The sequence below is a fragment of the Hyperolius riggenbachi genome, chromosome 5 (genome assembly GCF_040937935.1).
Source record: "Hyperolius riggenbachi isolate aHypRig1 chromosome 5, aHypRig1.pri, whole genome shotgun sequence".
In the NCBI taxonomy this organism is placed as follows: Eukaryota; Metazoa; Chordata; class Amphibia; order Anura; family Hyperoliidae; genus Hyperolius; species Hyperolius riggenbachi.
The window spans coordinates 157,036,885-157,060,205 of record NC_090650.1 but is presented as its reverse complement, the minus strand read 5'-3'; the positions used below and the strand labels follow the sequence as shown (position 1 = coordinate 157,060,205).

The 23,321-nt window shown below is 46.0% G+C and overlaps 1 protein-coding gene across 3 annotated transcripts in view; it reads left to right on the top strand.

The window, feature by feature from the left end:
- HERPUD2 (HERPUD family member 2) overlaps positions 1–23,321 on the top strand; it is a 321,312-nt gene that overhangs the window by 162,410 nt on the left and 135,581 nt on the right. Inside the window, exon 1 of one of the 3 annotated variants that reach the window (XM_068236390.1) lies at positions 9,072–9,178. The exons of the other annotated variants lie outside the window; for them this stretch is intronic. The gene's annotated coding sequence lies outside the window, so the exon portion shown is untranslated. Of the gene's footprint in view, positions 1–9,071; positions 9,179–23,321 lie in introns of those variants that run through there. 3 annotated transcript variants of the gene reach the window in all.

Genomic DNA, 23,321 nt, shown 5'->3' with positions numbered 1-23,321 from the left:
TAGACATGCAATCCGTCTCTGATGCCCTGGCACCTCTCCTCACACAATCCTTCACTGACCCAGACTCAGCTGCTATACACTACAACAGCTCCATTACAAAAGTCATGGATGACTTCGCCCCCCTCGTCACTGTCCGCCCTCACCGTGTCAGTTGCCAACCCTGGATGACCAGGGCCGGATTTATGGAAAGGCCCCCCAAGGCACAGGACTAGGGCGCCAGACTCAGCTAAAGTACATGGGGCGGGTGACACTATGCTTGTCACCTGCCGCCATAACTGTCAGCCACTTGCTCTGCAAGTCTGCAGCCACCCGTCCCGCTTTGCTCTGTTTCTGTGTGAGCAGCGAGTGGGTGCGGCCGCGGCTACTGCGAGAACGGAAGTTGCGGTGCAGAGAGTGAGAGCCTACAGCAGCTAGACTCTCTCTCTCCCGAGTACGGGTCCCACGCAGTGTAGCAGCAGCGGGCGCAACACTTAGCCCATTGTCCGCTGACAATCCTGTAACGTCAATCTGGCTGAGCCCAGCCAGAAGTGTGTAGTGGATTGGGAGGTCTCGCGGTGCCGCTGGGGCTGATGGATGCATCAGAACCCCAGCGTGCAGGAGCCGACCAGATCGAGACCTTCCCCCCTCTCCTCTGAAAAAATGTTACTGAGCTGCCTGCTAACAGTCCTCCAGCATCCAGGGTGTCTGCTGCGGTCGATATTGCCACGGGAGAAAAGGCTGCAGCCGGCTACTGTGAGGTACTTCCTGCATTTTAAAATGACTGTGCAGGAGACAGCTAGTTAAGGGGGATGGGGGAGACGGCTAGCTATACTGAAGGGAGGGAGGAGGGGAGAGAGCTACATATAATAAAGAGAGGGGGATATTGGGGAAGGGATTGGGGGGACAGCTGCCTACACTGAAAAGAGGGTGGAGGAGAAAGCTATCTATAAAATGGGAGAAGGCTAGCTATACTGACTGAAGGGATGGGAGAGAGAGCTACCTATACTAAAGGTAGGGGAAAATTTGGGAGGTGGGACAGCAGCCTATACTGAAAAGAGGAGGGATGGGGGGGGAAGCTATCTAGCAATTTGTGGCAACAGTAACAGCCACAATTTGCGACAGGCAGGTTAAATTATGGCTAATCGTGCTGCCTATGGTGGCAGTGAGTAGGTAAATTTGCGCAGAGCGTTAGGGTTAGGCAGTGGGATGGAGTGGTTAGTGTTAGGCAGCGGGAGTGGAGTGGTTAGAGTTAGGCAGCAGGGGATGGAGTGGTTGGAGTTAGGCAGCAGGGGATGAAGTGGTTAGTGTTAGGCACCTGGGGGGTCTTAGAGTTAGGCATAGGTAGAGGGATGGTTCAGTGTGAGATTAGGCAGGGGTGAAGGGATACATTACTTAGTCCTGAGACATCGCGTCTCTTCCACTTTCTAGTTAGTTGGCAGCTGTCCTTCAGCCAGCCAATCACCATGCGGCTTCAGTCTCCACATGGTAATTAACTTGCTGCAGGACTCCTGCAAACCAACCAGGAAATGGAGAGCGATGCGATTGCCAGGTAATGTACATAATGAGATACCGGCAATTACATCTTGTTTGTAAGGTTATTTAATGCATTAAATAACCTTAGTAGCAAGATGTCATTACCAGCATCACCCTGCGCTATTTTTTTGATGTGCTATATTTTTTTAATGTATGCGGGGGAGGGGGGGCTGGTGACAGTGGGCCTTGGATGGTAAAATGTAGAAACCCGGCCCTGTGGATGACCAAAGACACTAAACAGTTAAAAAGATGCTCTAGAGCAGCGGAAAGGCGTTGGAGGAAAAGTAACACAAATGAGGACTTCATCTCATATAAAATAGCCTTGAACAACTTCAGAAACGCACTCTCTGTGGCAAAACAGTCCTATTTTTCCTCCCTAATATCCGCCCATGTACACAATCCAAAACGCTTGTTCAGCACCTTCAACTCAGTTCTCTATCCCCCTCCTCCTCCTCCTTCATCTTGCTTATCAGCTGAAGAATTTGCAACATACTTCACTGATAAAATTGACAAAATCAGAAGTGAATTCTCCACGCAGCCCTCAAATCCCACCTCCACACCTCTCATTGACAGCTCTCTAACTGCCTTCTCTACACTCTCTGAACATTCTCTCTCCTCTATAATATCCAAAGCTAATCTAACCACTTGTTCTTTGGATCCTATTCCCTCCCATTTCATTCCGCAGCTATCCTCATCTCTCATGCCTGCACTAACATCGCTATTTAACCTGTCCCTCTCCACTGGCATCTTTCCGTCGCCACTCAAAAAGGCTGTTGTGACACCACTACTTAAAAAACCATCTCTAGATCCTACCACACTCGCCAACTACCGCCCAGTCTCACTTCTCCCATTTGCATCCAAACTAATTGAACGCCACATACATGCAGAATTAAGCCATTATTTATCAGCTAACTCCCTACTTGATCAGTTCCAGTCTGGCTTTCGCTCCAACCACTCCACGGAAGTGGCCCTTACCAAAGTGGCCAATGACCTTCTTACAGCTAAATCCAAAGGTCAATTTTCCATACTCATCCTTCTTGATCTGTCATCAGCATTCGATACGGTCGACCACACCTTACTCTTACAAATACTTTCAAATGTAAGAATAAAGGGCCTTGCTCTCACATGGTTATCTTCCTACCTCTCTGGAAGGTCCTTCAAAGTCTCCTACTCAGATCAGATCTCTTCTCCTCATGCTTTGTCTGTCGGGGTTCCTCAAGGCTCTTTTCCATCTACATGCACGGTCTTGGTGACTTAATCAACTCATTCGGGTTTCAATACCACCTGTTGATATGCAACTGTACCTCTCGGACCCAGACCTTAACTCCCTCCTCAAACGTGTTCCTGACTGCTTGTCTGCTATATCCTCCTTCATGTCCTCTCGCTTCCTAAAACTTAATATGAGTAAAACGGAACTAATAATTTTTCCACCGTCTCTGGCCACCTCTCTGACTGAAGTAACTATAAATGTTAATAACACTCCCATAACTTCAGTTCCCAAAGCACGGTGCTTGGGGGTAATATTCGACTCTTCTCTCTCTTTTATTCCTCATCTTAACTCCATAACCAGCTCCTGCCATCTCCAACTCAAAAATATATCTCGCATCCGTCCCTTTCTCACTCAAGACACAACCAAAATGTTAATACATGCTCTTATAATTTCTCGTCTGGACTACTGCAACGTACTACTTTGTGGACTACCTTCTAACAAACTGGCCTCGCTCCAGTCGGTACTGAACTCAGCTGCTCGTCTCATTCATCTTTCTTCTCGATCTTCCTCTGCTGACCCTCTCTGTCAAGCTCTTCACTGGCTGCCAATTAACCAGAGGATCCAATTCAAACTCCTGACCCTAATCTACAAAGCTCTCCACAATCTCTCTCCCCGGTACATATCATCATTCATTTCCAGATACAAACCCAATCGCAATCTCAGATCTGCACACGATCTTCTGTTGTCCTCCTCTAGAATCACCTCCTCACATTCACGCTTACAAGATTTTGCACGTGCTTCACCCCTTCTCTGGAATCCCCTCCCACAACACATCCGTCACTCGTCAACCTTTGTTACTTTTAAACGCTCTCTAAAAACTCATTTGTTCCGACAAGCATATGCGCTACCTTAAGCCACTTCCCTTTGTCCTAAGACCAAATTGCACTCCTACTAGGTATCCTAAAACACACTGCCTTTATATATTTTATCGTATACTACCCCTCCTCTTGTTTCCCCCTATTTCCCCCTATTCTCTTTAGATTGTAAGCTCGCAAGGGCAGGGCTCTCTCCCCCTTTTGTGTCTTGGAAATCATTATACATTTTATTCATCATGTTATTTTTATCACTGTCATTACCACTTCTGTATTTTGTATTCTGTATGCTGTATCATTTTTTGTATTTGGTCACTAATTATGTATCTTGTATATTAGTGTACACCATTGTCTGTATTATTATGTACCCCATGTTTGTTTCTTACTTTGTACAGCGCCATGGAATATGTAGGCGCTTTATAAATCAATAATAATAATACTATCTGCCTATATACATCAAAAGGGATCTGCCTATATACACTAAAGGGGGATCTGCCTATATATATTTAAGGGGAGATCTGCCTCTATACACAAAGGGGGGGGGGGGTATCTGCCTATGTACACTAAAAAGGGGATCCCTCTATATATTATAAAGGGGAGGATCTGCTTCTATACATCAAAGGGAGGGGGAGAATCTGCCTATATACACTGGGAGGGGATCTGCCTATATACACCAAAGGGGGGGATCTGCCTACATACACTAACGGGGTTCTGCACATGCGCATGTGTGTGTGTGGGGGGGGGAGGGGGTGCGCACGCTCAAAGAGGATGCATTGGGGGGCACCAAAATCTGGTTACGCTCAGGGCACTGTGAAACCTAAGGCCGGTGTAATATCAGAATGGGCAGCCCGGAAGCTCCCTTCCTCACTGAGTATCACGCATGCTCAGTGGGAAGTTAACATTATTTTCCTGAAATATCTCCGCTTCCGCACCACGTACACACCTGAAATTTTCAGGGTAGGGAGGGGAGCCCCTGATCTAGCTCTGTGCCGAATTGCAGCCCCCGAGCCCCGCTGGTTCCTGAGACTGATTACAGCAAACCTATCTCGGGAACCAGCGGGGCTTGGGGCAGAGGTGGCCTTACAGTACGCTGGGCCTGGGGCGAGTGTCATATGCGGGGCCTAGATTCATATGCTGTGGAAACACTCGCACACACTTTGGAAACACACACTCTGTATAGGTTAGATAGATAGGTGCCTGCATATAGTTTAGATACGTAGGTGCCCCCAATATAGGTTAGATAGGTAAGTGCCTCCAGTATAGGTTAGATAGGTAGGTGCCCCGCAGTATAGATTAGGTAGGTGCCCTGCAGTATAGATTAGATAGGTGCCTGCAGTATAGGTTAGATAGGTAGATGCTCTGCAGTATAGATTAGATAGGTGCCCTGCAGTATAGGTTACATAGGTAGATGCTCTGCAGTATAGATTAGATAGGTGCCTGCAGTATAGGTTACATAGGTAGGTGCCCTGCAGTATAGATTAGATAGGTAGGTGCCCTGCAGTACAGATTAGATAGGTAGGTACCCCGCAGTATAGATTAGATAGGTGCCTTCAGTATAGTTAGATAGGTAGGTGCCCTGCACTACAGGTTAGATAGGTGCCTGCAGTATAGATTAGATAGGTAGGTGCCCTGCAGTATAGATTAGATAGGTGCCTGCAGCATAGATTAGATAGTAAGGTGCCTGCAGTATAGATTAGATAGGTAGGTGCCCTGCAGTACAGGTTATATAGGTAGGTGCCCTGCAGTATATATTAGATAGGTGCCTGTAGTACAGATTAGATAGGAAGGTGCCTGCAGTATAGATTAGATAGGTAGGTGCCCTGCAGTATAGATTAATTAGGTAGGTACCCTGCAGTATAGATTAGATAGGTGCCTGCAGTATAGTTAGATAGGTGCCTGCAGTATAGATTAGATAGGTGCCCTGCAGTATAGATTAGATAGGTGACTGCAGCATAGATTAGATAGGAAGGTGCCTGAAGTATAGATTATTATTTATTGTATTTATAAAGCACCAACATATTACGCAGCGCTGCACAATAGATAGAAGGGTTAACATACAAGGTAGGACATACAGGAAACTCACAACACAACAAGATCATGCAAATTATTTGATAATACAGTGTCATAGGTCAAAATAGAGATTGTTATAGTCCACAAAAGGGGTGATTGTCAGTAAGATTGCATAATCAAGCTGGAAACACTAAGGGAGAGGGCCCTGCCAGAGGCTTACAATCTAAAGGGGGTAGGTAGGTAGGTAGGGGGTAGATTAGATAGGTAGGTGCCCTGCAGTACAGGTTAGATAGGTGCCTGCAGTATAAATTAGACAGGTAGGTGCCCCATATTATAGATTAGATAGGTGCCTGCAGTATAGATTAGATAGGAAGGTGCCTGCAGTATAGATACATGTAGGTGCCTGCAGCATAGATTAGATAGGAAGGTGCCTGCAGTGTAGATTAGATAGGAAGGTGCCTGCAGTATAGGTCAGATAGGTAGGTACCCTGCAATACAGGTTAGATAGGAAGGTGGCTGCAGCGGTGGGGAGAGCGGGCATAGTAGTTAAAACTCACCTGTCTTCGCCGATGCTCACAGCTTCAATCTCCTTCCTGTCCCGGCATCTGTGTATTGGTAACAGCGCCCCCTGTGGTGACATGCTGTCACATCATCACAGGGGACGCTGTTACCAATACGTCAGATGCTGGGAGAGGAAATAGATGGAAGCTGTGAGCATCGGCGAAGACAGGTGAGTTTTAACTACTATGCCCGCTCTCCCCACCACCGCAGAGAGTGCGGGGCCTGGGGAGATTGCCCCACTTTCCACCCCCAAAGGCCGGCTCTGCTCGGGGGCTGCAATTCGGCACAGAGCTAGATCTGGGGGTCCCCTCCCTACCCTGAAAATTTCAGGAATGTACATGGTGCGGAAGCAGATATTTAGGACGTTTTACGTGGCTGCACAATTTAATGGGGTGCAGGCTCCTACTGCGCATGCGGGGCTGCCCATTCTGTCATTACACCGGTGTAATGTCTGATTACGCTGCCCGGAAGCTCCCTTCCACACTGAGTAGCACGCATGCTCAGTGTGAAGTTAATTATGCTGCTGATGGTAAAATAATAAATATCTCCGCTTCCACACATCATACACTCCTCAAATTTTCAGGGTAGGGAGGGGATCCCCCGAACGACCTCTATGCCAAATTGCATCCCCCGAGCCCCACTGGTTCAGGAGATAGATTAGAGAAACCTATCTCGGTAACCAGTGGGGCTCGGGGGCTGCAATTTGGCATATAGGTTGTTCGGGGGATCCCCTCCCTACCCTGAAAATTTGAGGAGTGTATGATGTGTGGAAGCGGAGATATTATTTTACCATCAGCAGCATATTTAAATAGCAACTGTGGCCGCACAGTCTCCTACTGCGCATGCGGGGCAGCACAAATTAACAGGCAGCGTAATCAGACACAACACCGGTGTTGTCTGATTACGCTGCCTTTGGATTTGCGCTGCCCCGCATGCGCAGTAGGAGACTGTGCGGCCACAGTTCCTATTTAATTATGCTGCTGATGGTAAAATACTAAATATCTCTGCTTCTTCACATCCTAAACTCCCCAAATTTCCAGGGTAGGGAGGGGACCCCCCCGAACTACCTCTATGCCAAATTGCAGCCCCCGACACCCACTGGTTCCCGAGATAGGTTTCTCTAATCTATCTCCTGAACCAGCGGGGCTCGGGGGCTGCAATTTGGCATAGAGGTTGATCGGGGGATCTTCTCCCTACCCTGAAAATTTGGTGAGCGTATGTTGTGTGGAAGCAGAGATATTTATTATTTTACCATAAGCAGCATTAACTTCACACTGAGCATGCGTGCTACTCAGTGTGGAAGGGAGCTTCTGGGCAGCGCAATTAGACATTACACCGGTGTTGTGTCTGATTACGATGCCTTTGGATTTGCGCTGCCCCGCATGCGCAGTAGGAGACTGTGCGGCCACAGTTCCTATTTAATTATGCTGCTGATGGTAAAATACTAAATATCTCTGCTTCTTCACATCCTACACTCCCCAAATTTTCAGGGTAGGGAGGGGACCCCCCGAACTACCTCTATGCCAAATTGCAGCCCCCGAGACCCACTGGTTCCCGAGATAGGTTTCTCTAATCTATCTCCTGAACCAGCGGGGCTCGGGGGCTGCAATTTGGCATAGAGGTCGTTCGGGGGGTCCCCTCCCTACCCTGAAAATTTGGGGAGTGTAAGAGGTGTGGGAGCGGAGATATTTAGTATTTTACCTCCAGCAGCATCATTAACTTCACACTGAGCATGCGTGCTACTCGGTGTGGAAGGGAGCTTCCGGGCAGCGCAATCAGACATTAGAGATGGGAAGTTCGGATCTTTTCAATGATCCGGATGATTCGAATCGGATCATTGAAGAGATCCGGATCTTTGATCCGAATCTCGGATCATTTTACTACCGGAAGCATTCGGGGGTGAAATGAACAGCAGGACAGGTCTGTGGACAGGAGAAGGGGAGGGAGTGGACAGAGAAGGGAGGAGGGACGAGCAGAGAGCAGAAATGTTTGCACGTAATACCCACATGCTGAAGTCATATGCTTTACATATATTTCACCTATATGTTCATCTGTACACTTTGAAAGAAAAGGTCGCATAGTGAAAGAAAGCATTCCCAGAAGATAAGTGCAGCTGTTTAGTGCCGAGTGCAGGAGGATCATATTATTGCCCTGCAATCACAGTGCCTGCAAAGTTACTGAGCTGTGCTGAGCCAAAAGCTTCCAATGTGTTCACTGTGCACAACTACGGAACAGACAGCCTATAATGAGCAGCACATTTCAGCCAGTATGTGGGCTCTACACATATCTGGCAGTGGCACCCATGTCCCCTCTCTCTCATCTACCTGTCTCCCTGCAAGGCTGGCTCCCATCCAACAGAGCGATCCATCTCAGCTCTGCTTCCAGGACCCCGCTGCCCGCTGAGAGGGGGCGTGTCGCTCCTGGCCCCGCCCCTTTTGCGATCCGAATCGTTCATTTTGATGATTCGGATGATCGACTCATAATATAGATTCCAATCGTTCATGATCCGGACAACACTATCAGACATTAAACACCAGCCCTGGTTGTGTATCGTAAACTGCCATTTCTGGAGCTTTTGCGTACTTAGTTCTACAGATCTTTCTCAGCGACTCACACAAAAATCAGTGCTGTATTCACGTCATAATGCAATGCCTACATTCCGTTGGCGAGTAGCGAGAGACTGTTGACATAAGCTATTATTCACCGTTGTTACGCGAGATTCACACATAAGAGCAGAAGAATCACGATCAGCTGCCCTGCCCTGCCCTCCCTCACCTATGTGTGGTTTTGGGTCATTGGGAGCTGCTGCTTGGTTACTGTGAAAGGCGGGGAGATTCCACTTGCTGTTCCCCGCCTTCGACGTGACGCCAGACTGTGGGCAGAAGCTGCTGCTTCCTTCCTTGCCCTCTGTAGACGTAATGCGTACGGCAACGTCCCGGGGCTGCGTCAGAGAGGGCGCAGAGAAGCTTTTACGGCCAGTTAACGGACTGTCTAACACCGTAGTCCTCAATGGGTGAGCCTCAGATGCAGTTCACACTTCCATGGAATGATTGCGTGTCACATTGGTTGTGTGCAGAGACTGCAGCTAGGCCCCGTTGTGTGCAGCTTTTTGGGGGAATGATGGAAGGAAGAGCCCCCCAGATATGCAGAAGGGGATAGGTTACGGGCCTGTAACACACTTGTTTATGGGGGGGGGGGGGTTATAGTGATGTTGAGAGAACTTACAACCCAAGCAGAACAATAGGCACCCACGTCCTGGTTAATAATTTTAGATGGATACTGATTTTGTGCTTATATTCATCCAATTAGTGCCTGTAAAAACGCGAAGCAAGATTACATTCTGCATTCTTTATGCTTGTATAAAATCGCTAGTTTATATCAGCTTCTCCTGTGTCTTTGTGAGTGTAAGAGGAGGAAGTTTCTATAATATTTAATTATTACAGTTTGATACAAATTTGTTTAGCGCTACTATCACTTTCTGTAAGTGAACAGTGGGTTTTGCAATTTACAATATTGACATTTTTACATTTTTGGGCCAGTTTCTAGGGAACCCAGATGACCTGAGATTAATACTTCGTTTGCTGTGAGCATGTTCTAGCCTAATGGTCCATAGCCATAAGTTGTTGCATTTAGCTCTTATTACATGATTAAGAGAACATCACTTGTAATATATGTGTAGTTTGTATGTGTATGTAGGGCTGTGGAATTATCAGATTCCTGAGTTTATGGAACTATGGACTCTAGGTACCCAAAATGGCTTGGACTCTCTGACTTCTTAGTCTAAGGCTGGTTTCACAGTGGGACGTTACAGGCGCACGTTACAGCAGCCTGTAACGCACCCCACCGCACAGCAATGAAAAATCAATGGGCTGTTCACAGTGCCCACGTTGCCTTACTTAGTAACGCTGCGCCACAAGACAACGTACTGCATGCAGTACTTTGTAACGTTGGGGAGGAGCGGAGAGCGGCCAGGCACATGGCTAATTAATATTCACTGCACTCAGTGACGTGCAGTGTTTACTTCCTGGAGCGGCCGCTCTGTGCGGCGATTGGCTGGGCGGGACCACGTGATGCCGCATGTACGCATCACGGACACCAGAGTGAGCTGCACAACGCGGCTCACTCTGACGTCCACAGCAGAGAGCACCAGGCGTTGCGTTAGGGGCACGTTATGCGACCATAACGTCCCCTAAAACGCAACGTCCTGCTGTGAAACCAGCCTAATACTTACCAGGACTGTGGATTTGGTACAAAAATCATCCGACTACTCAGTTTATGAAACCACCGACTCCTGGTACCCAAAATTGTTCCAACTCTGATTCCACTGCCGTGTGTGTGTGTGTGTGTGTGTGTATTAGTATTCCTTATAGTGTACCAGAGCTGACAAAAGGAAAAAGATTTATACGTACCTGGGGCTTGCTCCAGCCACATCCGCTCGGATCGCTCCCACGCCGCTGTCCTCCACTGCCTGCTGGGTCCCGTCACTTATGTCAGCCGGAGCCAGTCTATGTAGGAGAAGTGCGCCCTCTATGTATCTCTCCAGCAGCTGCTGGAGAGATACGCAAACAGCGCACTTATCCTGCGTAGACTGGAGCCGACTGATGTAAGTGACGGGACACGGTTCCCAAAGCTGTGGGCAGCAGAGGACGGCGGCATGGGAGAAATCCGAGCGGATGAGGCTGTAGAAAGCCCCAGGTATGTATAAATATTTTTCCTTTTGTCAGCTCTGAGTCTCTTTTACATGTTTTTTTTTTTTTTTTGGGGGGGGGGGGGGGGGGGGATATAGAGCATCAATACCTTCCTCAGTACTTTAGAGTAAAGTCTTATAATTGTTTTCTATTGATATCAAAGAAAATGTATTTAAGATTTTGTAGCCCCAGTTAAAGATGACCACATCTGAATCTGATTTGTTTTAATTTTGTCATTAAGCCTACAGCATCATGCACACTTTTAACTACTGTTGCTTTGCAGGGACTGAGACACAATCTTGGGGAAGTTGGTGACAGTTCACAACCGAGGCTGTACAGATGCATCTCTTGCCTGTAGTCTAGCGATGTGTTCTGTCACTGTGGGGAGTGGTAGGCAGCCAATGTGTGGCATATGGTGGAGCACAGGAGAGAACAAGGGTGTCGGGCTGCGTTTGTGCAAGACAACCTGACATGCCAAATGTGTAGCCTGTGGTGATCTTAAGCGGCTGCCACTGCCAAGCTTTAAAGAGGAGCTGTCCGCCATACTATCTTAGAAAAACTGATAAATACTTCTACTTGCATAACGTGTATTGCACTGTCTACATTTTGATTTTAGTAATTTTTCTATAGTTAAAAAAGAAAAAATCCTTCTTAGGATTTTACATCTTAACTGTCTATTTTGAGGCCAATCTTTGTCATTTTCTCTCTTAGGGCCCATTCACACTTGCAAAACGCTAGCGTGGGTGATTTTACTATGATTAGCACAGTAAAATCACTGTACACTTACGCGATTCAGAGCGACCGCGATCAGCACTTTATTAACCTCCTTGGCGGTAACACGGGGTAAGCCACCGGAGGGTGCCGCTCAGGCCCTGCTGGGCGATTTAAATAATTTTTTCTTTTTGCTGGACGCAGCTAGCACTTTGCTAGCTGCGCCAGCACACCGATCGCCGCCAGCACACCGATCGCCGCCGACCCGTTCCCGATCGCCGCTATCCGTTACAGCGCGCCCCCCCCCCAGACCCCGTGCGCTGCCTGGCCAATCAGTGGCAGGCAGCGCCGAGGGGTGGATCGGGACTCCCAATGACGTCACGACGTCGCTGACGTCATCCCGCCCCGTCGCCATGGCGACGGGGGAAGCCCTCCAGGAAATCCCGTTCTTTGAACGGGATTTCCTGATCGGAGATCGCCGAAGGCGATCGAAGTGGGCGGGGGGATGCCGCTGAGCAGTGACTATCATGTAGCGAGCCCTGGGCTCGCTACATGTTTTAACAAAAACAAAAAAAAAACTGTTGTGCTGCCTCCTGGCGGAATGTTTCATACCGCCAGGAGGGTTAAGCACTCTACCGCAATCGCTCCAGAATCGCCACAAAAAATGCTGCAGGTAACTCATTTCGCATATGGCACTAATCATGGCAGTGAGATCACTGCCATAGGTTAGAATAGCACTAGCACTTTAAAAATCGCTAGCACTTTCATGATTAGCGGGGATCGGCCGCTAATCGCCTTAGTGTGAATGGGCCCTCACTCTCCTCTGCCTGATTGTGTATGCATTGCCTGCCCTCCTCCTAGTCTTCCACTCCCACCCAGCTCTGAATGATTTTCTCAGAATGAGAAATATTGGCCAATCAGAGAGGAACAGAGGTGTGGGAGGGGAAAGAGGCTACAGCCAATTAGACTGCATTAGCTATGTTTGAGGGGAAAATATGGAAAAAAAAAAGAAAACCCAGCATGCCCTGCAACTTCCTTTGTGCTGCAGATGTACCAAATAAGAGCCAGGGAAACTGGGGAATCATGTTTTATGGAGAAGAAAAATAAGAATGACTTTTAACTTTTGGATTGCCTGGTTAGCATCCTTATTACTAGTTTACCAGATATAAAGAACTGATTTTTGATTTTATGCCGACAGTTACACTTTAACCACTTAATCACAACTAGACGTTTATAAACGTTTAGTGTATTTGTGGAGAGTGCACCACTAGTTTGTTACTAAATGAGGCACATGTGGTATCATTTTAACCATGACTAGTTGTAGAATACATTTTGATGGATCTTAAAGCTTGTACACACATCTCATAAAAAATAGTTATGGACAAACACAATACAAAATAAAAGTTATTTTCAAAATTATGATTAAATTTGGGAAAGTTTTAGCGGTAACATTCTAACCGTGATAAGTAGTAGAATATTGGTTAGAAGGTTTTAGGGTTGAGGCCCATGTCTCGTGTATTCTTTTAAGTCACAAACTGAATCAAAGGCAATTCAATTTTTGTAAATTCTGTACCAAAATAAAAAACATGTAAAATGAAAACAAAGTGAAAGAATATGAAAGAAACAACATATATTGTTACCTTAGGAACTTGGCTTTTTAAATATGTATGCCATGAAGGTATATTAGTATTATTTTTGCAAATAAGGTCTTATAATCAATAGTTAACATAAAGAAAGCAAAAAAACAGAAAAAAGACAATATTGTCACCGAACATTGTGCTAGGAACATAATCTAAACATTGTTATAACGAGGATGAATAAGCAGATACAATTTGTGGGTTTAAAGAGGTACTGCCTAACAAACAAAATTAGTTTTACTCACCTGGGACTTCTAACAGCCCCCTGCAGGAGTCACTTGCGGATCCTCCTTTCCCCCGTGGCCAGCTAGTTTAGATTTGCCACCAAATTGAATGACCTTAAAAATAAAAACAGCAAGAGGTATGCTCTCATAGTGAGTACTGCCTCCACAGTACTCCGTGGAGCCAGGAGGATGCACGATAATCAACTTTCTAGTACTGCCGAACCGGGACATGTGAGAGGTGCCCAGGACCGGAATGGAGCGGTATTGTTATATGCAATTGTTCAAGTATACCTATGTACACAGTTTTTATTTGGGGCCATTTGGGCGCATATTAAAACGGTTTTACACTTTAAACATTACATGGTTTTTATAGATGCTGGAGAACGACGTTGAGAGTGTTATGCAAAGTTGAAAGAAATTATCCAGTGAGCAGGGGATGAAAGGGGGGTTGTGTCAATCCCCTCACTTATGGTGGTAGTTATTCCCTCGCACAGTGTGTGTTTTGCACAAGGGTGAACTGTGGAGGCAGTACTCGCTATGAGAGCATACCTCTTGCTTTGTTTTTATTTTTAAGGTCATTCAATTTAGATTGCCTGTGTATGGACGTCTGGCGTGGCTAACCTGGTTGAAAATTATCTGAGACTTGTCCTCATATATAGTCAGCAGCCGGCATTAATAGAGAATAAGGATATCAGAGACTGAGCGCAACATCACGGTGATACGTTTTTTAGTTTAGATTTGCCGAAAGGGCCCAGCGACGCGTAGTCTTCTTCGCGTTCCCGTCTGCAGTAGCGCTATTGCAGTCGGTAATGCGAAGAGGGAGACATGTGGCCAAGCCTGCACAGGGGCAGTGAGCCTGTCGGCCGAAAATGAAACGAGCTGGCGGCGGTGGACAGAAGGATCCGCAAGTGACTGCGAGGGCATGGGACGGCTGCAGGGGGCTGATGCAAACCCCAGGTGAGTAAAACTGATTTTTTTTTTTTGTTAGGCTTAAAGAGAAACCGTGACCAAGAATTGAATTTCTTCCCAATCAGTAGCTGATACCGCCTTTTACATGAGAAATATATTCCTTTTCACAAACGGATCATCAGGGGGCTCTGTATGGCTGATATTGTAGTGAAACCCCTCCCACAGGAAATTGAGGACCATAGTCCTGGCAGTTTTCTGTCTGTGAACCTCGTTGCATTGTGGGGATTAACCATTTACAGTTGTTTCCAACTGCCAAAAAAGCAAGCAGCAGCTACTCCCAGTGACATTACCTGCCAGCAGTAAAAATGTCACCATGTGATAAATGTCAGAATGTAAATCAGGGAGAGGAAAGATTTTACAATGGGCAAACACTGACTAAATAATTTATACATAATTATTGTAAAAATCAATAACTTTTTTTTTTTACATTATTTTCACTGGAGTGGTCTTTAAAGAGACTGAAGCAGTTTTAGGGTTTTTACTTTTTATTTAGCTTATGCATGTTGGTCCCTGCTAAGACACTGCATCCCCACGGCAAAACAAGGGGTTTATACTCCCCAAATCTCCTGGTCTAATTGCGAGGAGCGCCTCCTGATTGAGGCAGAGCTTAGGGCTGTAGCTCTGCCTCTTGTTGCATCAATCCCCGCTGATTGCTGCTTCTCCCAGCCCCTCTCAGTCTTCCTTCACTGAGAGGGGCAGGGAAGAGGCGGAGATCCACGGGTGATTAATGCGAATGGAGGCAGAGCTGCAGCTCAAAGCTCTTCTTCCCTAGGCAGCAAAATCCACGACCAAGAAAGTCATGGATTTTGATCATCGTTTTAGCAGGGACCAACATGCTTAAGCTAAATAAAAGGTAAAATCCTGTTTTTTAATTGGCTTCAGAGTCTCTTTAAGGATCCCTTTAACCTCCTTGGCGGTATGGACGAGCTCAGTTCGTCCATGACCGCTGGAGGGCGCCGCTCAGGCCCCACTGTGCCGATTTTCACAAATGTTTCTTTTAAAACGCGCAGCAAGCACTTTGCTTGCTGCGTGTTGATGACGCTCGCCGCCGAAGCGCCGCTACCCGCCTCGTAATGGCCTCCCCCACGCCGAGACCCCTGCGCAGCCTGGCCAATCAGTGCCAGGCAGTGCTGGGGGGTGGATCGGGACTCCGTCTGACGTCACGACGTCGATGACATAATTGAGATCGTCGTCATGGTGACGGGGGAAGCCCTAAAGGAAATCCCGTTTTTTTTCCCTTTAAAATGCATTGAAAATAAGGTCATTACTAAACAAAATTGGCACACACTAAAAGTCTAATTTGTCCTGAAAAAAAGAATATATAGATCATTTAGGTGTGATTAGCAGTAATAAAATTGACGAATGAATGGGAGCAGTGCTGATAGGTGAAAATTTGTTTGGTCGTGAAGTGGTTAAAGGACTTCCGAGGCCAAATCGGGGAAAAAAAGTGAAATACCTGCATCGCATATGAAGGCACGGAGGATGCCGTCCGCGCCCTTCATACCGTTCCGCCGGGTCCCCGCTGCTCAATAGCCCCCCGAGCCGACTCCTGACCCCACGGCCCGGGTCGGGCTCTCCTGCCTCCACAAACATGGCTGCATGAGCTGGCCGCGGCTGCGCAGTCCGCATAGCCGCGAATGCAGCTGCGCAGCTCTAGGGCCTACCCCCCTGATCCACGCTACAGGAAACAGCCTGTAGCGTTGATCGAGGATAGGCCCTAGAGCTGTACAGCCGCACTTTCGGCCATGTTTGTGGAGGCAGGAGAGCCCGACCCGGGCCGTGGGATCAGGAGCCGGCCCGGGAGGCTGTTGAGCGGCATGGAGGGCGTGGACGGCGTCCTCCGTGCCTTCATATGCGATGCAGGTATTTTACTTTTTTTTTTTCGATTTGGCCTCGGAAGTCCTTTAAAGAAAAGCTGTATTGAGAAAAACCTCCCCTGGGGGGTACTCTCCTGTGGTGGGGGAGGCCTCCGGATCCTATTGAGGCTTCCCCCATCCTCCATGGTCCCACGACGGCGGAGATAAAGCTCCCCGAACAGCGGGTATGTAAATATTTACCTTCCCGGCTCCAGCGCAGGCGCAGTATCGGCTCTCCGCCTCGGAGATAGGTGGAAATAGCTGATCGCTGTCGGGCCGCTCTACTGCGCAGGCAAAAGTCTCCTGCGCCTGCGGAGTGGAGCGGACCCGACGGAGATCGCTATTTTCGCCTATCTCCGCACGGAAAGCCGCAACAGCGCCCCCGCTGGAGCCAGGAAAGGTAAATAAATCAGCGCTTGTCAGGCTTGTTGAGGGAGGATTCCGGGACACTTCGAGGGAGCCAGCGCTGGACTGCCTGCAGCTACAGGGGAGGGGAAGCCTCATTGGGACCCTGAGGCTTCCCCCTCCCGAGGTGTGTACCCCCCCAGGGCAACTTTTTTTTTTTTATACAGGTTCTCTTTAAGGACAACTGAAGCAAGAGGCATATGGAGAATGCCATATTTATTTCCTTTAAAAGCGGACTTGAACTCAGACCTTCTGCTCTAAAAGATAAGCAACAGCATAATAATTTTAAAAGAAAAACATTTATTTGTGACCGCTCATACTAAACCTGCAATAACGCTGCAGTGTGATAAATCTGCTTTCATGGAAGCAGAAATAGGGTTAACATCCTTTGTTTACAAATTAGCAGCCCTGTCCTGGCAGAGGAGATTCCTGACCAGACACAGCTGAAGAGATCAAATTACAGTGGTGATTAGTCACAGATGAGGGGGGATTAGACAGGCTAAACTCTCTAAATACATACAGGGTGAATTTCTCTGTTTTCCTTCTGTCCTATGCAAGAGTTCAAGTCCACTTTAAACAATACCAGTTGCCTGGCTATCTTTCTGATCCTTTACCTCTAAAGGTGGCCATACACTGGTCGATTTGCCATCAGATTCGACCAACAGATAGATCCCTCTCTGATCGAATCTGATCAGAGAGGGATTGTATGGCCACCTTTACTGCAAACAGATTGTGAATCGATTTCAGCCTGAAACCGATCACAATCTGTGGAGCTGCCGCTGCTGCCGCCCCCCCCTGCATACATTACCTGTTCCGGCCGGCGCGAGTCCCCGCTGTCTTCTTCTCGGCTCCGGCTACTGAACTTCCTGTCCAGGGGAAGTTTAAACAGTAGAGGGCGCCCTGCCGGGACAGGAAGTTCTGTGTAGCTCTGGAGCCCGAAGCGGAGAAGAAACTGTCTGGAGCCCGAAGCGGAGAAGAAGACCAGGGGACTCGCGCGGCTGGAGCAGGTAATGTATTACCGTTGTGTTGCGTCGGTCGTCGGGCATTTGAACGCCGCTAACGACGCACTCCCGACCCGCCGGCGACCGAGAAAAATCTTCCGCACGGATGGGTCGACTGGAATCGATGGGACCGATCGATTTCGGACGGAAATCTATCATTCTGTCAGCGGTGTGTGCAGCGATTTCACGCTGATCGAAACGGCTGTATATTGGCGGGAAAATCGTTAGGTGTATGGGCCCCTTAATACTTTTAGCCATGGACCCTGAACAAGCATGTAGCAGATCAGGTGTTTCTGACATTGAGCTCTATTCACAAAACTTCTCAGAAATGACTTATTTATCACCTAATTGATAAAAATAACCTTTACACATTTACAAGCAAAATAATCGCTCAAAGTAAGTTGTTCCTGATTAACTTAATTTCAATGTTACTTTTCTTACCTTAATTATATTATATTTTTTCTCTTTGGAAGCTTAAAAATGTAACTTAGATAAGGTGAAAACAGGTGAAAATGCTTTGTGAATCATACCCATTATTGTCAGATCTGACAAGATTAGCTGCATGCTTGTTTCTGGTGTGATTAAAACACTACTGCAGCCAAATAGATCAGCAGGGCAGCAAAGCAATGCACATTGTTTAACCGGTTCAGCACCGCAGTCCGAAAATCTCATGCATCCGAGCAACGTTCACCTCCCATTCATTCGCCTATAACTTTATTGCTACTTATCACAATTAATTGATTTATATCTTGTTTTTTCCGCCACTAATTAGGCTTTCTTTGGGTAGTACATTTTGCTAAGAATTATTTTTTTCTAAATCTATTTTAACAGGAAGATTAAGAAAGAAATTAAAAAAAATTCATTATTTCTCAGTTTTTGGCCATTATAGTTTGAAATTAATATACGCTACCGTAATTAAAACTCATGTATTTTATTTGCCCATTTGTTCCAGTTATTACACCGTTTAAACGATGTCCCTATCACAATTTATGGTGCCGATATTTCATTTATAAATAAAGGTGCATTTTTTCAATTTGCGTCCATCACTATTTATAAGCTTATAATTTTTAAATAATATAATAACATATTCTCTTGACATGCATATTTAAAAAGTTCAGACCCTTGGGTAACTATGTATTTTTTTTTTTTTTTTTAATTGTATTTTTTATTTTATTTTTTTTTTAATAAAAAAAAGTGAATGTGGGTAATTTTTGGTGTGGGAGGGAAACTGCTAATTTTAAATGTAAAATAATATTTTTTTTTTATTAAAAATGTATGTGGGTGCAGTTTACTATTTGGCCACAGTGAAAAAAGTCCTGGATGTGAACGATCTCGCATCCAGGAACTAAAATGCTGGGGGGAAGTTTCCAGGGGGCAGAAATACTGCGCTCTCTGGAGAGAAAGCGTCGGTATTTCTGTGGGGAAGTTAGATCGGTGAATGGGAATTATATTCCTATTCACTGATCGGGGGGCTAGCGGCGGGCAGCGGGGGCGCGCCCGATCGCGCGCACCAGCCGGCGGCAGCAGCAGTGCCTATCTGGACGAGGTAGCTCGTCCAGATAGGCCGAACTTGTTAAAAGGAAGTACATCTGGCAGCCTCCACATCCACCTCACTTCAGTTGTCCTTTTTAAGCATTTCTGCCGCCCGGACGTGAAGCTCACGTCCGGGCAGCTGCTCTGCTGCGGTACTGCGCTTCTGTGCGCTCCCGCGCACGCCCCCGTGGTGTCCCCCGGTAGCCCTGGGATCAGTGAACTGGAACATGGTTCCCGATTACCGATCCGTGTCCCCGGCAGAAAAACAGAAACGCTCTTACAAGAGGCTTCAGTCTTTCTACACGTAAAAATGTCTGCATCCCCCTTGTGCTTCCGCTTAGCGAGAAGAACAAGGAGGGAAAAAAATATTCAAGGTGGCCGTCATGTGGCCAAATAGTAAAACTACATCTACATATTTTTTACATTACAATTTACACATATATTAACATTAAAAATTAACTGTTTGTTTCCCACACCAAAATATTACCCACATAAAATTTTTAATGGAGAAAAAAATTACAATAAAAAAAAAAAGACATAAATAGTTACCTAAGGGTCTGAACTTTTTAAATATGCATTTGAAGGGGGTATACTACGAACATTTTTTAAATTATAAGCTTGTAAATAGTGATGGACGCAAAACGGAAAAAATGCAACTTTATTTCCAAATAAAATATTGGCGCCATACATTATGATAGGGACAAAATTTAAATGGTGTCATAACTGAGACAAACGGGCAAATAAAATACATTGGTTTTAATTATGGTAGTGTGGATTATTTCAGGGCTGTGGAGTCGGTCCAAAAATCCACCGACTCCGACTCCGACTCCTCAGTTTAGGATTCCACCGACTCCGACTTCACGACTCCGACTCCTCTAATTTGCATATTACAATTTTGTTGATTAAAAGTATGTAACATGAAATTCGTCTCTTAACTGCCAACGCTTAGGAATTTTACAAGACAACTGAAGTGAGAAGGATATGTAGACTACTATATTTATTCCCTTTAGACTAAAACTAGTCCTTGGTAAGAGTACTTGTAAAAGGTACAAACCGGAACAAAGAACATCTATCAGGCCCTAGGCAATGTAAGTGTGGGTACATGTAAGAATGATGTGCAGGTACTCTGGAGGGGAATGAGGAGATTCTTCCTCTATTACACATTCTTCATGCACAATCTGAACAAGGTTTATGGGTGACAGACAACACCTCTGTGTTCAATGTGCACAGCATTCTCAGTGGATTCCCTGCAGCTCTGTGTGGAGTGCATATGTAGAGTTACTGTGTAACAAAGTAAACCTGAGACAGATGAAATTAAAGTTTTATACATACCTGGGGCTTCCTCCAGCCGCCTTCAGGATAATCAGTCCCTCTATGTCCTCCTCCACCACCTGGATCTTCTGCTATGGGTCCAGGTACTTGAGCCAGTCGGGCGTAGTGCGCATGCACACACTCCGCCACCAGGAGCGTACTACACCTGCGCAGCACTATTGCGCAGGTGCAGAATGTTCCTGGCTGTGGGAGCGGCATGCGGCCGGACATCGCTGACTGGCTGAATTACCAGGACTCATAGCAGAAGATCTGGGTGGTGGAGGACAGTGAGGGACTGATTAGCCTGAAGGGGGCTGGAGGAAGCCCCAGGTATGTAAAAAAACTTTACTTTTCATCCGTCTCCGTTACCCTTTAATTTGTAGTCACCAAACCAAATTTTAATAACATATCAAATTATTTGATTTCATGAGCAAAGAGAGTGCATACATTTGCATAAATCAGCATCAATGCAGAATTATTTCCATCTCGTTGACCATCTCTATTAGTGACACGGCTACACATCAGGCTTTATTCTTACAGCATAGATGTTATTTAGTATATATAAGAGATTCCTGTGTACACATCATATATACAGTCACAATCAGATATGTATATCTGACCTTAAAAATACGGGGACTGCTTTATTGAAGCAGCACAAGTAACTAATTTTGATTGGTTTATTTCATTTTTGTGGACTAAGCACAGCTATTACTGTATATATACTGTATATATACATTATATTTAATGACTATTATCTGAGAAATATAACATTTTATCATATTTTCTATTTTAATTACAGTTACAAATTCATTAGGAGTCGGAGTCGGTGCATTTTTTCCCGACTCCGACTCCAGGCACCCAAAATTGCCCGACTCCACGACTCCGACTCCACGACTCTGACTCCACAGCCCTGGATTATTTTAAAGCTATAATGGCCGAAAACTGAGAAATAATTAATTTTTTTCTTATTAATCCTGTTAAAATGCATTTATAAAAAAAATAATTCTTAGCAAAATGTACCACCCAAAGAAAGCCTAATTAGTGGCGGAAAAAACAAGATTTAGATCAATAAATTGTGATAAGTAGTGATAAAGTTATTAGCGAATGAATGGGAGGTGAAAATTGCTCTGATGCATAAAGTGAAAAATCCCCGTGGGCTGAAATGGTTAAGACCAGTCATATCAGCTGAACGACGGACTGTACACACGCCTGATTTGACGTCCGGACGACTGAACGACGAGACGTCCAAATGACCCGTCGTTTAAAAAAATCAGATGTGTGTATGGGCCTTAAGGTGCATACACACTCCATGCTTTCTAACAAAGGAATCTTGACTCGATCAAGCCAAGTAAGAGTTTGGGAGTAGAGCACTGTACAGACACTCTGCTATACTAGTGCACTGCATTTGTTGATATGGACAGGGGAGGAGGGACAATGTGTGATGCATGACAGTCTTCCACCGTGGGGGTAAAGACTAGGCATAGTCCATGAGATAAGAAGTAATTCCGAGTTGATGCAGGATTAATTAATTGTATGAATATGTATGCAGCTTTTGACTTAGCCAACTGTATTCCACCCAGCGGGAGGTGACAACGGACCCGTCGTTGCCTGCAGTCCGGCGTGTGTACGGACCTTTAAGCTTCATAATTGGCATCTAAAATGTGAACAATCCTGCATCAACTCAGAATTTTGATCTCATTGACCATCCCTAATAAAGAGGGGAACCATGGATTTGGAATGCCAGATCATTACCTCTTGGGTCATCTGTATACACGCTATGTTCTCGGTCAAAATGATGAGTCTACAGTGTCTATGAGGCTTTACTGTATGTTGATTTGTAAAGAATGCTTGTGGATTATTAGCTATACCAAGGCTGCCTTTATTGTGTGTTACTACTAATATTTGCTGTGGAGGCCTGATAAATGCATTTCATGTATTTTTTTTTAAAATTACACTTTGCACCAGAGTTACGGTATATTCAAATAAGATGGCATATTGAATACATAGAAGTTTAGATTGACACTGGTCAAGACCCTGTAAAGAAGTGAATGCTTAATTCAGTATTTTTCTTACAAATGTATTTAGCCAGATGAGGGAATTTGGTTCTCAAAGATATGATTCATCTGAGCAGGCTATCTTCTTCCATTACTCCATAGTTCAGTTTCAGCATTCACCTGTCCATTCCAGGCACTCTTGGCAGTGTACAGGTGTCAATTACTTTATATAGCCTAGAGCTCAAGCTGTAATGTTTTTAAGCACAAGCAGTCCGGAGGGTGTCCCCTAATTAATAGTGTCCGCTGTGACAATGAGCAGTACGTCTCCCCAGGAAGTGTGTTTCGCCACGTGACCATCAAACCCCCCCCCCCCCCCCCCACCTTGATTAATAGTGTCCGCTGTGACAATGAGCAGTCTGTCTCCCCAGGAGGTGTTTCACCCCCCCCCCCCTTCCAGAGAAATGACTCACCAGATGTTGGGATCCAGCGGGTCACTATTCTCATTTGGGTATCCGTCCAGCCCAAGCCTCTCTGGCAGCAGCAGCTCCTGTCTCTCTGCCCTCCAGGGCAGCCTCTGGTACATTACACTTTATTTTTCAGGCAGCTTCTTTGCATCCTTTTAAGGGAAATAACTGCTTATGACCTGACTGACATGATTGGATTATGTACTCTTCTGCTTGATTGCTCTATGGCAGTGACCAGCTGGAGAAAGTTAAAAACAAGCTCGGACTATCAACACCACATACAGGAGACAGGTGTCAACATAGGTACTTAGACTGATGTTTTCTTTTAAACAATACCAGTTGCTTGGCAGTTTTGCTGATCTC